Source organism: Chinchilla lanigera, unplaced genomic scaffold, assembly GCF_000276665.1.
Source record: "Chinchilla lanigera isolate Chin_1 unplaced genomic scaffold, ChiLan1.0 scaffold00087, whole genome shotgun sequence".
NCBI lineage: Eukaryota > Metazoa > Chordata > Mammalia > Rodentia > Chinchillidae > Chinchilla > Chinchilla lanigera.
The window spans coordinates 7,343,784-7,360,863 of record NW_004955488.1 but is presented as its reverse complement, the minus strand read 5'-3'; the positions used below and the strand labels follow the sequence as shown (position 1 = coordinate 7,360,863).

The 17,080-nt window shown below is 35.9% G+C and overlaps 1 long non-coding RNA gene across 1 annotated transcript; it reads right to left on the bottom strand.

Moving 5' to 3' along the window:
* Positions 1-4,824: 4,824 nt before the first annotated feature.
* On the bottom strand, positions 4,825-16,102 carry LOC106146637. The gene is made up of 3 exons (XR_001231166.1): positions 16,063-16,102; positions 7,855-7,977; positions 4,825-4,969 (listed from the first exon to the last, which is right to left on the bottom strand). It is a non-coding gene; the product is annotated as an uncharacterized LOC106146637 (long non-coding RNA).
* Positions 16,103-17,080: the final 978 nt, after the last annotated feature.

The window sequence follows — 17,080 nt, the reverse complement described above, 5'->3', positions numbered from 1 at the left end:
TCGGTTCCCGGTACCGGAGGAAAAAAAAAAAAAAAGGTAACCAAATGGCATCCAGACACGCACGTTGAGATTAAGAAAGAAATTTGAAATTAATGTAATGTAAACTTGTATCAGATATTTGATTTTTCTTTATATCATTCTATCTCAGTTTATCTCCAGGAAGAATAGGTGTTCCTTTGTGTGTACCCTTACCACCGAAGACAACAATATGTAAATCAAATTATTTCCTCACTCAGGGTAGAGTTCCTGAAAAGACTGTCCATGCTATGGAGGTTTCACTGCCCCTTTCTAGTCATATCTTCTGTGAGGTTTAGAGATGCATGATTCCATACGTAAGGCAGCCACTGTGTTGATTATGTTCTCTCTTCCTTTCTCTGTCTCTCTCTTTCTTTCTTTCTCTTTCTTTTTTTCTTTCTTTCTTTCTTTCTTTCTTTCTTTCTTTCTTTCTTTCTTTCTTTCTTTCTTTCTTTCTTTCCTTATTTCTTTCCTTCTTTCTGTTTTTGGTACCGGGAATTGAACTCACAACCTTGAGTTTGCCAGGCAAGTACTGTGCCATCCATGTTGTTTTCTTTAGCAATCTTCTGAGACAGGATTTGCAAATGAGCACCAAATTTCCTCAGAACAGAAAGATCATTTCACTTTTTCTGGATATTCTACTGTGACAATTCAGACAGAGATCAAATTTACTTTGGATAACTTTTTTTTCCATATATGGGTTTCGTACTACAAGTTTTAAGTTCTGGACTTCACCAGTTGCTCCTATTAAATATATATCGTTGGGTTTGGGCCACCATTTGTAATTTTACAAGATCGTTTGAAATATTTGCTTCTTAGAAATGTTTACTAGTACTTCATTACTTGAGTCTGAGAAGAGGAACTCAGCAACAGGCCCATACTTTTAGGCCATGGTCATTTAATAAGTTGTAAATTTACCTTCTGGTTCTCAATCTCTATTTATCTATTTTGTTTATATCCATGTCCTAAGGTAATTTTTTTTTCTTTTTGAGACAGGGTCTTGCTATGCAGTTCAGGCTGGCCTTGAGTTCACTTTATAGCCCAGGTTGGCCTGGAACTTGCAACAATCCTCCTGCCTCAGCCTCACAAATGCTGGGATTACAGGTATGAGGTAACTTTATCCTCAATTTTGTGTTTAGCATCTCCTTCTTTTAAAAAAATTGCCACTGTCACCCAAGTAAGTATTCCTAAATTATATCTTGAGTAGCATCTGCTTGTATAATTCACTTTTCAAATATGAAGTAGGTGACATCAGACATGTTTTCTTAGTGCTCAAAAGATGGTAGATATCTATGAGGACCAAACAGAGACAGAAAGCTAATTTCTCTTGGAAGACTCAGTGGCAGCATATTTGCCAATTTACTTCAGCTCGGATCAACCATTAGATTCTGAAATGTCTTTAAAGATTATATCAAGGACAGTTTATCCTATACCAACACCTTGGTGAAGTATGCCTTTATTTTGATGTTAATAAGATACATATTTTAATAATTATTTTACTGATGTTAATACACTATCAGAAAATAAAATATTTAATTCAACAATTAAAGAATAATTTTCACCATTCTGCCTAAAAGTATGGAAATGTGCATTCACAGGTGAAGAATTATATTGTTTATTTATGTGTTTAAATTGAGTGTAAAACATAAATACCAAGTTTCAGATACCCAGATCATAATTAATTGAGATCTTCTTGTTTGAATTGTACAAAGTCCTGTATTTCTTTTATAAGATCTTTATTTTCCCTGACCAGCCAGCTTCCTGCTAATGTATTTATTTATTGATTCATTTCTAACCTATTCAATTTTATCCTCTCATGAACTCTATCATTCCTGAACTCACAATTTTTTGGCATCTGCCTTCATGTCATGCTTGTCTCTACAAGTCTTTCATTCTTGCTTTGTCCAGAATATAGAATATATTTAATTTCTAGGTTTTAGGAGTCCAAATTGGAACCTTCTGAGGAAACTCTGGCCAGATCTAAAATAAGTTGTGTGATTGCAAGGAGAAAGATGCAAAAACTTCAAGAATAGAGTGACAGATATAGAGACAGACAAGGAAGAAGTGAGATGTGGAGAAGGTGGCGGTAAGTCTTAGTACAAGATGAATAAATAGGAATAAAACTAATTCTAAAATCAAAGGACGTCTACACTAACCACTTTTGAGAAACAGAAAATTTAACTATTTGACTTCTTTCCAGTCTTCATGGAAGACCCTGGACTTTGGTTGACTGTAACTCAAATTTAGTTATTTATGTTATTTATGGATTGTTTTCTGGAGCTTGCTTGTGAATAACATCAGCAGCTTCTGCTTAGGTAGAGTTTCGTGCAGCTTGTAATAGAAATAATTGGTGATTTTGTCCAGTGCCTTAGGTGTTTATATGTCACTTTCGTATAATTTATGCACTTGTGGCATCTATTCAATTAGATTGTAAACCCCTGTTTGTCAGAGTAGGACTTTGATTCTGGGTTGTTATGTCTTGTGTCTGGCCTCATGCATTTATAAGTGGGCTTTTTCAGAGGTGGCTGGGTCGAGAGTGTGTGATGCTGGGATTAAGGGTGTGCAGTTAGTAAATTAGTCCACTGATTGCCTTGGCATAGTTCTGAGTGTCAGTGCTACCCACACTAAGGGCAGAAGCCAGGTAGCCTAGTTCGAATATAAAAGGGACCAAAGGAAGCTGCTCTTGTTGCTTACTTGCTTTGCTACCTTCTGCCCACCATGAACTGTTTCTCCTCTGCCATGCCTGTGTGCCATGCTACCCTGCCTTAGAACCAGCTGATTATGGACTGAAATCTGTACAAACTGTGAGCTAAATAAACCCTTCCTCCTTTATCTTTGGGTATTAGGTATTTTGTCTCAGCATCAAGAAAATCAACTAAGATGGGGCACTTGTTTTAGTTATTGAACATTAAGTAAGTATTCATGAAAAAGTAATTGCAGAGGCACTCTGGAATAAACTGATAGAATGGAAAGAAGGAGTATGGTTTCTCTATCACAAAGCTGTCACTTTAGTTGGATCATTATACCTGTAATTCTAGCACTCTGGGAGCTGAGGTAGGAGGATCGCTGAGATTTCAGGGCCAGTCTGAACTACATAGTGAGACCCTGTCTCAAAGCAAAATAACCAAAACCCCTGCAAATTTGTCACTTCACTTTTAGCTGTCATGACTGTCATCATCTTACACTGAGCTGATCTGAATTCTGTGGGTTGTTATTGGCCTGTTTGCCTCACTTTAAGCTATTTTATGCTGTGAGGTACACTAAAGCCAATGGGTGACTGGGAGCTGTGACTAATCCGACTCCAGGGTGAATGAAGCCTTTTGTGTCAATGATTTCTTTGGAAATCTGAGGAGAATGAGGCCCCAGGAGAAAAAAAAAACAAACCATGATTCTACATATTTATCCATATTCTATAAATTTATCAACATTGATCTTGATTCCATATATTTATCAACTTTCATTCTCAAGTGTGGTTACAGTCAACAAATACTCAGTATAGCTGGAGAATCTCTGATCAGTTTAGGTTGGGAGCAGATGTCCTGGGCATCTCAGGGAATTGATGTGGGTCCTGGAAAACTCCCCAGGTATAGAGGTGTCCATTTCCTACTGTGAGAGAAATGAGGCCCATACTAAGGCTGCTTAGTTGGTGTTTCTCCAACTTTAATGTGTTTAATTCATCTTGCGACCTTATCAAAACACAGATTCTTGGGTCTTCCCTCAAAGATACTGAGAAAGTAGGTCTTTGCTGGATTTTGGGGAGCTGCCTTTTAGAAAGCTCTCAAGTATTGTTGTCCCACAAGTTTAAGGCCCATGCTTTGAATAGAGCTCCCCTAAGCAGTGATTGTGCCATGATTAATTCAATCAGAAAATTGGAATGCCTGCTATGAATATCCATGGCCAAAGAATGCACCCATGCAGTTCTGACCTCAGGACTGCAGAGGAAGAGAAAGGACATACTTACCTAGCCAAGAAGCTCCATCAACTCTGGAAATCTGTGTTCTGATAGATGACACAGGTGGGACACCTTTCTAGCCAAAAATCAAGGCCATGATAGAGAGACAAATTGTCTATATACAGAATGGAATCCTCATCCACATAACCCAGGTGCAACAAATACGTATTAATGAAGGTCAAATTGGCTGGTGCTTTGGTCATTGGTGACTAGTTATTTCTGTGTGAGCTCAAAGACAATCTTTTGGTGTAGAGCTATGACTGAGACTCAGGTTTTGAATGCAGTCTTTTGCAGTGGAGTCCCTTAGCTGCTGTTTCTTAGTTGTGTTTTTGTAGCTTGTCCACACCTCATTTTTTTCACATGAAGATAGGACATTAATAAGATCATTTTTCCATATTGTTGTGAAGCTTGTATCATAGCACTTATCACCATGCCTGACACTTCAAAGTGACTCAGTAAAGGTTGATGATTATGCCTCCAGCAAGATAATTTATTTTCTTTTCTTTCAGGATATCTACTGACTTCATTAGAATGAGGATTTTCTTATGCTATATTTTAGTGTGGCAAGTGCAAAAAATATCACAAGAAATTTTAAAATAGATTTATTTGGATCACAGTGTATACATTCTATTAAGATAGTTTGTTTATCATTTGCATGTTGATAACACATCAGTAGCTAAAATTATCTTGAGACACTGCTTCTAAATTTTCATTCTAATTTAGGTAGAATTTTATCTGACAAATGACAAATTCTGATGAAACCAGAACCTTGGTCATTTCTGATATCTACATTTCCATGTATCTCTTCTGGGACATCTTCACTGACATCAGATTGAGTTCTCAGAATACATCTTGGGTTAATCCATTATTCATTCATTCTGTCCCCTCTTTACAGAGCCCATTTTTATTGTCATGGGGCTATCTATTCAATGACAACAATCTCTTTACTTCATTTCAGTCATTTTCAGTTAATGTAATATCAGGTTTATTCTGGCTTTGACGCTGTTGAAAAATAAAAAAAAACTATTTAATAAGTGATTTTTCTGGCTCAGTTTGCTTTTGCATCTCTTTGTTTCTGAAATTTAGTGAGTGAAACATTTTTATTTAAAAATATATCATTGGTGTCACATGCATGACTGACTTTAAATGTATGCCTGAATCCTTCCCAGCAGACTAAACTGCTTAGACAGCAAGTGATGCTTACAGAAAAAAACAAAAAAAGGTACACACGTCATCTTTGAACTTAACCTTCCTATTGCAGACAAGTAGATGTTGGCAAGAGATCATAAATAAAACCAGTCTCTGTGGTCTATATTTTCCACACATCTTGCCAGGCCAGGGAAGGTATCTAAGATATCACTCGCTTTCATCCTTTCTTGGTCTTTGGCTCTTCCTGCCTGCAGTACTCACTTTCCCTGTATTCACTTTGAATCAGTCTCTCTGCCTCTCCAGTTACTGTGGCTGCATTATGAGTCATGGAAACTACTCCAGTCTTGTCTGTTTATCCTTCCAGCCATATCCTGTTATCTGTCTGCCTTTCAGCTGCCCTTGTGTAACAAGATACTTTTTCATTTGCCTTCCATGTCTTTTTTTTTTCTTGTTCAAATTTTCCATCTTTGAATTCCCAGCTCCCACCACAGTTTTTAAAATTTTAAACAGCTTAATTATGTTTTTTTGTGCTTACCTTATTTTTATGTATTTATTTTATTTTAAAGAGAATAGTGAAAAAAAGAACAATAGCCAAATACAAACAAAACAAAGCAAGGACATTAAAAATGTTACAGGATTTCAAACCAAATGATAGGGATTAACAGTGGTTGTTATATTACCTATTGTTATCTTCAGTGAAGTTGCTCAGATTATCATATGTAAGAATGGAAGATTGATCAAACCATTACAGAGAGTAAGAAAATAATAATTTAAAAAAACATTAAAGACAATACACAGCTTCACTAGACAAGATGGTAGGAATTCACCAGTGGTTGTTATACTGCAAATTGCTGTCTGCATATCAGTTGCTCAGATTACCAGATATAAGCATGCAAAATTGGTCAAAATTTTAAAAATATCAAGCATTAACTGTTCCTTTCAATAAACCACCAGACATCAGCAGTATAGTTATCCCAGTTATCTATATCTATCTATCTATCTATCTATCTATCTATCTATCTATCTAGTTCTTTCTTTTTCTTTTTTCCCTCATCCCAGTGGTTCCTTCCTTTGAGCAGTTTCTTTCCCTTTCACATTATCTAGTGTGCCTTTTGGGTTTTATTTACTCTTTCAGGTTCTGTACCGTAGATAATATGAAAGGGAAAGAAATTGTTTAATTATGTATAGTTATAATTTGATTAAATAAGTGTTTCTCTGTGCTATGAACTATGTACTAGTGTAAGGTGTTAAATTTAGTTACAGTTAATGTTTCAAATCTTAGTCATTTTACAGGATAGAGCAAGGTATTTGTTTAAAAACTTGATTTTTGTTTCCCTTAACAATCTTGCTATTTTGATGACTTCTACGGAGCTCAGTTATATCTAGTACCTTTGATTGATTTTCCAGTGTTCAATACAATGTCATTGATATGATAGGGTAGAGACACACACAGAACCAGACCAGACCTTCTGACATGAAAGGAGTCTTTACTGGGGGGAGCGATATGGTGGGCTACCCAGCGGACTAGGACAGCCCCAAGCTGAGCAAAGCATGGGGTTTTTAAAGCTAATTTTCAAGGAGGGTGTGTGTGGGCCAGAATATTTTTGGGGAAGGGATGTCCATGGGCCAGAACAGCCTGATTAGGAGGTGTCTGTGGGTTAGAACAGCCGGAGCGAGAGGTGTCATTCATCAGAGCTGAAAGTCTAGTTCTGCCAAGACAGATGAGGGTGAGGTTGGCTTTTCTTGAGGGGAACTGGAGGGGACCAGGTGAAGAGGAAGGAGTTTATATTAACTTCCAAATAAAAGAGCTTATACCTCTCACAGAGGGGGCTGTGGGTGCCTTGTGACTTATCAGTCACTGGGCTGTCACTTAAGTGCCAGTTCATTGTGATATTGGTTGGAAAAATGCAAGCTGTAAGCCAAATCTAGCCTAACACTTCCTTTTGTAAATGAGGTTTAATGGGTCACCACATACTCATTTCATACTAGATAGGAAGAGTGGAATAGTTTGGTGAAAAGAATTTGACCTGCAAAGCCTAAGCCCTTAAAAAAATGATCACATCCTTGTGGACCATGTAGAACACTAAATCTGGCAAATTTTTGTGGCAGGTCTTCAAGTGAAGCTTAAAAGATGACTACTCCTTAACTATCTTCTCCTTTAAACATATAAAAAAAATTTAAACTATAAAATCTCATACTAACTCATAGGAAAGGCCAAATTGTCTTCAGAAATACAGAAGTCATTTACAGATGAGTAGGTGTGCCAGATAAAATATAGGATTCCCAGTTAAGTTTTAATTACAAGTAAACCACAAGAATGTTCCAGCATGTCTCCCATCTCACACTTTTGTTTGCTAACTCTGGCAATCCTACATATAAAGAAGGCAGAGAAGAAAAAAAGAGAAAAAAGGTTGGTACAAACTTCACTGGGCAGTGTGGGAAGTTGTCAGCTTATTAACAACTTCTAATGTGTTCTCTGATAATCATCCAGAGTTGTCCAATTCAAACTCACACTTCCAGTCAGTAATGGGAGGCTTCTGTTCTTCTTTGTAGCCAGTTATTTGGCATAAAGACAATCTACTGTCCAACCTGGGAATCTGTGCTATTTATTAGCAGTTTGAAGTTTTCCACTGTACACAGTAAGAGTGCTTTCCACAGGAGATGGAGGAAAATTACGCAGTAAGACTTGTATAACTTTGATGTAGTCACAAGAGGGGGCAGTTAACAAAATGGCTGACCTGGGAATTGGTGAGAGTCCACTTGTTTACAAAATGGCTGACCAGGAAATTGCTGAGAGTCTCTTTGTTTACAAAATGGCTGACCCAGGAACTGGTGAGAGTCTACTTGCTCTAATATTCTATCTGTAAGAAACAGAAGGAGGAATTTAATTGTAATTAGGAAACACTAGAAAATCCTGGAGGTTAAGAGAAAGCAACATTTATTTGGCAGAAAAGTAAAATGCAAAAAATTCCATATTTGAGGCAAAGCTTTGCTTAGGTACGTCTTTAAATACTTAACAAAGCCTGTGATCACCATCTTTCCCATGCTCATTTTACTTTTCTACCTCAGTTGCATTTATGTGTGCTGATCAGCACATTTCTCTCAGCTGTAGTTGTTAACTAACTTGCTGAGTCACCTGAAGTCAATAGATTTATCTTTTAATCCTTGGTTTCTCACTTGCAGAAAGCTGAATTACATTTTAAAGTATGAAAATTATCAAAATATGAAAGTGATTACTTGTTCCGCATTTGGTAACTATAGCAGACATCATCGAAAGTTACCTGCAATGGATGAGACAGGTTCCCAGCTAATGTTCATAGATTCAGTTAAGTTTAATGGAATACTGGCTTAATACCTTATGTTTGTTTACTTCTGGGGAACTTTTATGAAATACTTGTACATCTGAAGCTCTATTACATACTTTATAAAGATATTAGCTTCCTGATAGTTTCTAATTTTTTCAGAGAAAATTTTAAATTGATATTAACTCTTATTATAAGATGTTTGGTTTAGTAATAGATACCATAACAAAATGATAGGAATTAACAGCAGTTGTTATATTACATATTGTTATCCTCAGTGAAATTGCTCAGATTACCAAATGTAAGAATGCAAGTTTGATCAAACCATTAATGAGAATAAAAAATAAAAATAAATTCTTTTTTTATTATTCTCTTTTTAAAAAGAGTAATAGGCACCATAGGAAAAAAAATCTAATTTTTTGGGAGGTTTTGATGCAGTAATTTGTCAGACAGAAAAAAATACACATGGTATTTATGGTACAAATCAAGAAGAAAAAAACTAACCCTTCCTGTGCGTAACACAGAATTTATCTGATTAGGCCTTGAAACAGTACAACTAGAATTAGTGAGATGGTAATACTATGTTCTTTGTCATAAATTCTATTAAAAATACAAACCAAAGAAAGAACAAAAAGAAGTGTCAGTGTGTGAACATTAATTTATATATTTACTAAAATGCTATTCTAAAATTAATATTTTATTTACACAGCTAATATATACAGGCATCTTTCGTCTAAAATTAGTTAAGACTAACGTTTCCTTGTCCACACCTTAATTCTTCCTTTGTCTCCTTTGAGGTTAGTTCTGTTACTGGTTTTGTATGTGCCTTTCCAACAACCTAAAGTGTGTGTTTACACAGTGATTTGATGCTGCTCCTCGTGCACATGCTAATAAGTTTACCCTGCTGTGTGTGTGAAAACAGCACAGTTTCTGAAAGCTCTTTTGCCCTAGGCTTAATTATCCAAGTGAATATTAAGATAAATGATGGGTCACTCCAGGAGAGAATATATTTGTGTATGTACATGTGTTTGCTATTGTGTTTGTAAATCTAGCACATGATATTCACAAGCCACTTTGCACCTCGGTTTCCTTATCCGTAATGCAGAGTGTAATTATGTAAAACAACACTAAGGTTTGGGTGAGCTTTCAGTTTCTATGATCCATTATTCTCAGTGCTAATATAGCTGAAAAGATGGCTATTACATAGGATTTATGCCTCCCCCCATAATATGTATAATTTTTGTTTACTGTAACCTACTATTATTTGTGAAAGTGATTAAAATAGATTTGCGTTGGTCAAATATTATGCGGGCTTGCTTTGACAACCTCTGGGTGACAATTCAACTGCTCAAGGCAGTTGATAATGACATAATTAAAGGGTTCACAAATTTGCAAAAGGAAATTTCTTTTTGGGCTCTGAAACTATGCATGTATATTTTATCTGAGCAACCCTGTGTATTTCTAAGGTCTGTATCCTGGTGTTGCATTTTTTGGTATTAGGATTTTGTTGTTGTTATCTCTTATGTTCTTCACTTCTCCCTCCTCAGTCTGATTTGCTGTTATTTTCCACACAGAATAGCCTGATGAAGATGAGAGGTCAGGTAGAGCAAAGCAAAGAGAAAGTGATTAAAATGGACTCATTCTTGGTTCCATAGGCCAGGAGAGAAGATCCAATAATGATAGCCTTTCACAGTACTTCAAGATTATTCTTTATGAGTTTTTTTGGTTCAATTCAGTTCCATTTAATCATATTAAATCCATCCTTTCATAATTGTCCTGGGTATTGAGCAGCTCATCATGCCAAACCTGGTGAGCAATGTTGGTAACTTGTATGATATTCTGCTGCCTTATTTCAGAGCTGCGAATTTAGATTTTAGCTTCTACAGCCCTTCTTGTAAGCTGTTCTCTTTCTGTCTCAAATTCACTGTTACACTTACTAAATCATTGGTAAATAGGGTTTGTTTTTAAACTTCCAAGCCTGTGGTTTCTATTTTTATGTGAAGGTCAATTTTAATCAGTTGGTTTTCTTCATCTATCTATTGTAATCATCTATTGGATGATTACAATGTTATCTGAGCAACCCTGTGTATTTCTAAGGCCTACATCCCGGTGTTGCATTTTTTGGAATTAGGATTTTGCTGTTGTTATTTCTTACATTCTTTACTTCTCCCTCCGCAGTCGGATTTGCTGTTACTTTCTACACAGAACAGTCTGATGAAGATGAGAGGTCAGGCAGAGCAAAGGCAAAGAATTGCTTTGTACAGAGCACTGTACACAGGAAAATAACACACTTGGAGTTCCCTATGGTGATTTTCAAAAGCAAACAAGGATAAATATGAAAAATATATGTTCATAATTTCACAGCCCAAGAAGAAATTACCTTTTGCAAATTTGTGAGCCCTTTAATTATGTCATTATCAACTGCCTGGAGCAGCTGAAATGTCAACTAGAGGTTGTCACAGTAAGCCCGCATAATATTTGACCATAAAAACAATATTCCTTTGATTGTCAGTGGCCACTTGGTTAAGGCATCTTTCTAATTTTACAAATGTCAGTGTCTTGCTTAGTTCACCCAGCCTCTGCCAGCCTTATCGCTTGTGATAGTCAGTTAAAAATTCCTCATAATGGGCCAGGGATATAGCTCAGAGGCACAAGCACCTGCCTGGCAAGTACAAGGTCCTGAGTTGGATTCCTGGTACCAAAAAAAAAAAAAAAATTCCTCATACTGAGAAGATTGGAAAGCAGTATAGATATATAAAGAAAAAAGCTCAAGTATCCTTTAATAATTACCAAAAGCATCTCCAGAGGAAATATGTTCATAAACATTGAATGAAATTGTTTTAAACCAATGCGAATTTAACATATCCTTTTTGGATTTAATTTGACATTAACTGTGTAATAGTCTTACAGTGGGGCAAAAGACAAAGTTGATGCTCCATTTTTAGAGATTGCCAAACATAGTGCTTTGTACATGTGGATAATCTGAGTCTCATTCTGAAACAGGTTTATTTTCATGAAGTCAGAAATTCCTTCATGATTAAGGAAGACAATACAAAGTGTATTAGTTTATCTTCTTATGAGCCAGGGATGCTCCCAAAGGTTTGCTCAGATATTTTTATGGTAATTGCTTTCAGATTTTAGGTGAGTGAGTGGGAACATTTTCTAGAGAACTGTGTAGTGCCAGTCCCAGATGTCTAGGGTGCTGAGAAATAAAGTTTAGATAACTTTTGTGCCAAAACATTAAAAATACTGTAATTATAAAGGTATCTCGAAGAGAGTTGCAGCTAAAATGATTTTTTAATATTTATTTTCTCAGTTTCGTAGGTCCTACCTTTAAACCAGTAGTAGTATAATTTGTTTTTCAATAAATAAAACTACATACTCCCTGGAGTACATGATGTTATAACAACAACAACAACAACAAAAATAACATTCTTTTCTTTCCTGAGGTCAGCAAGATAACACTCTCCAATTTCCTTTCTCTCTGGGTGAACTCACTTGCTTTTAACATTAGGGTGTCAGTCAATATCTAACTTGCTCTCAAATGACTTAGTTACTAAAATAATCTTCATAAAACTGTATATATCCTCTTCAATTTCACTATCCTGTAAGTTTGGTACATATCTCTGCAGTTGCATAATTTCATTTACATACTACTGCCAGAAATCACACTATAATTTTCAGTGTAGAATTACATGGAAAGTTTAATAATAGAGTGATAAGCATATTATATTAAGAATTTTGGAATGCTATACAAAGATTGAACTGTAGATATAGTTAATTAGAAAATAGATTTATTAATATTTATCATATGGTGGTCCTATTTACATTAAAAGTTTTTAGTACCACATTAGAGTGAAATGGATATTCCTTAATACTCTATTCCTCCTTTGCTGTGTATTATAAGTGCACGTTCTTGCAGAGCAAGGCTCCGTTCTTTTCTTTCTTTTTGAAATTCAGCATCAATCCATTAATTCAGGAGTCTGAAAATATTTTCTATAAAGTGCTAAATAATAAATATTTTCAGCTTTGATGCGTTTACTCAGTTCTGCTATTTAACTTAAAAGTGGCCACAGAAAATACAGAGACGAATCCGTGTAGTTGTGTTCCACTAAATCTTTGTTTACAAATGCAGAAGTGGATCCATGAGACCTAATCAGATGCTGAATTTCAGATACCCAAATCATAATTAATTGAGATGCTTGCAAGATCCTAAGTACTTTTTACAGCATCTTTGCTTCTCCCTGATTGGCTAGCATTCTGCTTCTGCATCTACTGGTTTATTTCCGCCTGTTTGAATTTTGTCCCCTCTTACTGTCTGTCATTGCTAAACGCACTATTGTTTGGCTTGTCCCTTCCTGTCAGGTTTGTCTCTGTAAGTCTCTCGTTCCTGCTGTGTCCAAGATGTAGTAGTTTTGGTATCTGACATATTCTCCATAAGCTCCTGAGACAATATTTATGCTTTTATTCATGGCTACCTATTCCTTTTAAGGATAGTTTTAGCATGGGCTAGTACACAGTAATAATCCACTGAGTAAAAAAATAGTGCCTGCTTTATATTTAATCAAATACATTTTATATACATAAGAGGAACAATTAAAAGCACATGGCAGGATGTTAGCAGAAATGGAAACTTGAAGAAATCCAGCATTCTCAGAAACACTGGAAAACATGGTGAAAACCACCAACACCAACTTTGTCAGAGCTGTGGAAAATAGTCAAAGATTTTAATTTAAATTTTAAAAAAGACAACTGAAAATGTGTGGGAGATCTTGTTGATGTTTTTCACTCACCCTTGACCCATGGCCACTTCTCTCAGCTTACTAGTGGTGTTTGAGGGCAACAACCCACACACCCAGTACAGTTGTGTCTTTGGACTCCTCTGAGAACTGCTTGGAGCTACAGGTAAAGGAATTATTTGTATATGTTTAGCCCCGAGCTCTCAGGATGGAGAAGTGGCAGCTTGGCTATACAACAGGCAGTGCTCAAAGTCCTCAAAGGCAAAAGACCTGTGTGATGCTCCCTAAGGAGAAGGATCTCGGGTTAGGAGTCTGGAAAAGGCCTGGGAGAAAAGGAAGGAAAGTGAGATACTTTTGAGGAACAGAGCCAGGAATCCACTAGGCCATGTTCATGTGCAACGTTGGAATCATGTTCAGAAGACACATAACATGGCCTAAGCATCTGCCTTGACTGCTCCCCAAGCTCTATGCAAATAAGAAAAGGCAAAGGAAGCAGCATGGAACGTGTGTCCCAGTGACAACACAGGAATGTGTGTCCCAGTGACAACACAGGCTACTAAGACAGGGAGATTTTTATGTTCTTTTCTATTTTCTTTGATCCAGACCTTTAAAGACTTCAATAACCATATGCAATATAGTATGCACACTTTTCAAAAAATAGTTGCCAGGTGTGGTGGCATTCGCCTGCAATCCCAGCACTCAGGAGGCTGAGGCAGGAGGATTGCTAAGAATTCGAGGCCAGCTTGGGCTACAAAGTGAGTTCAAGACCAGCCTGAACTGCATAGTGAGACCCTGTCTCAAAAAGACCAAAAAAAAAAAATAGTTTACAAAATAAATAAGAAACAACAATTTATGACAAGGAGCAACAACAAACTCCTGGGGGAAGGAGAAATCTGACTTTCTAAGTTCCTACGTTGTAATAGTCAAAGTGTCAAGTTGTCAACAAAGACCATGAGACATGCAAAGAAATAAAGTATGACACATTTATTATATGCACAAAAAGAAATGATTAGAAATTATTATTGACTTACTGGACAAAGATTTAAAATTCACTACTTCACATGCGTTCAAAGGTCAGAGTGGAACAATGGCCAAAAAACTAAAAGAAAGCAGGGGAAGAGTATATTATGAAACAGAGAATGTCAGATACTGTACTTTAAAGAAGGAAATCAAATAGAAGTTATAGAATGGAAAATAATGCAATACCTAAATTGAAAAACACACTGGTAGGTATCAACAGTAGCATTCAGGAGACAGAAGAAAGAATCAGCAAACTTAAAGATGGGGATGATTAAAATCATGATTGAAATCATCTAGTCAGAGGAGCACAAAAAAAAAAGAAGGAACATATCTCTACCAAGAAATAGAAGACAATGGTTGGGGATATAGCTCAGCGGCAAAAGTGCCTGCCTGGCGAGTGCAAGGTCCTGAGTTCAATTTCTGGTACAAAAAAAAAAAAAAAAAAAATAGAAGACAGAATACTTCCTAACTAATTCTATGGGGCCAGTATGACACTGAAACCAAGGCCTAAGATATCTCAAGCAAAGAAATAGTAGACCAGTATCTCTAATCAATATATATGCAAAAAATTCTCCACAAAATATTTGCAAACTAAAGTCAGTGGCATATAAAAGAATCATATACCCTGATCATGTGAGATTTATTAAAATCAAAATAAATCATATAATACATCACATTATCAAAATGAAGCAAGAAATAAGTGCTCATATAAGTTGTTGCAGAAAAGCATTTAATAATATCCAACAAACTTTGATGAGCTAAAAACACTCAACAAACTAAAAATAGAGGTAAATTTACTCAAAATGATAAAAGGCAACTTTAAAACCCATAGCTAACATCGTATGCAGTGAAATAATCTTCTATAACATCAAGAACAAAAGAATACTAGCTTTTGCTATTTTATGCATCATTTTACTGAACATCCTGGCCACAACAATAGCCAAATAAAAAACATAAAAGTCATTCAGGTTAGGGCTGGGGATTTAGCTCAGCGGCAAAAAGCGCCTGCCTGGCAAGCGCAAGGTCATGAGTTTGGTTCCTGGTACCGGAGAAAAACCAAAAAAAAAAAAAAAGTCATTCAGGTTAGAAAGGAAGAAGTGAAACTATTTTCACAAAGGACACAATCGTATACAGAATGTGTTTTAAACAAGACACACACAAACACACACAAATGACTAACATTAATCAATTACTCAAAGTTGTGGACTACAAGGTCAATACCAAAAGTCAGCTATACTTTAACCCATTGATAAGCAGTAATTCAAAATTTTTAAGAAAAAACTGCTTTCACAAGAGTATCACAAAGAATAAAATATTTAGGAATAAATTCAGCCAAGGAGATGAAGTTTTTATACATTGAAAACTACAAAGCAATGCTAAAAGGAATTCAATGAGAAATAATAAAAGGAAAGACATTCTTCATTCAGAAATTGGAAAGTTCACCAGTGTTAAGATGGCAATACTCCCCGAGCTGATCTACAAATTGAATGCAATCCCTATCAGATTCCAGTGGCCTTTTCCCCTACAGAAATGAAACAAATTCAAACTGAAATTCATATGAAATTGTTAATTATTCTGAATAACCAAACTAATTTTGAAAACAAATTAAATGGAATTCTTCATAGTCCCCAATTTCAAAATGTACTGCACAGCTACAGTAATTAAAACAATTTGGTATTGACATAAGGCTAGCCATACAGAAAAATTGAACTAAAGTAGAAGTGTAGAAATTTAACCACACTTCTTTGGCCAAATGACTTTTGACATAGATGCTATGAACATCCAGTGGAGAAAAATAGTCTCTTCAAGAGGTGCTGGGACAACTAGATATCCACCTGCAAGAGAATGAAGTTGGGGAGGGTGCAGCTCACAGACAGAGGCTTACCTAGCATACGTTTGTCCCTGGGGTCAGTCTCCAGTACACTAAAAAAGAAGAAAAAGAGATAAAGCTGGACTCAGATCACATCATATGAAAAATTAGCCCCTCCAAATGAATCAAAACTCTAAATGTTTGATTTCAAACTACAAAAAACATAGAAGAAGCCAGTATGATGTCCTATACCTATAATCCAAGAACTTTGGGAAGATGAGGAAGGAGGATCACAAGTTTGAGCCCAACCTGGGCAACCTAGTGACTTACAGAGACCTTGAAACAAAACAGAAAGTAAATAGGCTGGGGATGTAGTTTACAGCAAAAGCTCTGGATTTAATCCCTAGTACTGAGAAAACAATAACAACAACAACAACAAAAGTCTTCTTAGAAGAAAACATAGGAGTAAAGATAAACTCTGCATTTTGTATTTGGCAATGAATGCTTAGATAGAATACCCAAAGCATGAGCAAAAACAACAAAGTGCGTAAATTAGACTTCATAAAATTAAATTATTTGTGCATCATAGGACACTATCATTCTTGATATTTGATATATGGTTTGTAATCTTATATACACAAAGAGCTTAGTGTCCACTATATGTAAAGAACTCTTACAAGTCAACATAAGACAAATAATCCAATTTAAAAATTGGCCTCAGACCTAGACATCCCCCTAAGGAACACAAAAGCCAATAAGTTCATTGTTATTAAGGAAATGGTAATCCCAACCATAATGCTACACTACTTTATACTCCCTAAGATGACTAATTTTTTAGAAAAGAAAAATAATAAGCATTGATGAGTATGCCAAGAAATTGGAAGCCTTATGCATTGTTGGTGCCATTGTAAATAATAAAGCTGCTATGGAAGAGTTTGGCACCTCCTCAATAAGTTAAATAATTTAAACAATAATTACCATGTAACCCAACAATTCCACTATTAGGTTTACAGCCAGACAAGTTTAAAATATGTAGGCATGTCATCAAAAATATTTTTATACAGGAATATTTGGAGCAGGCTATTTCCAACGG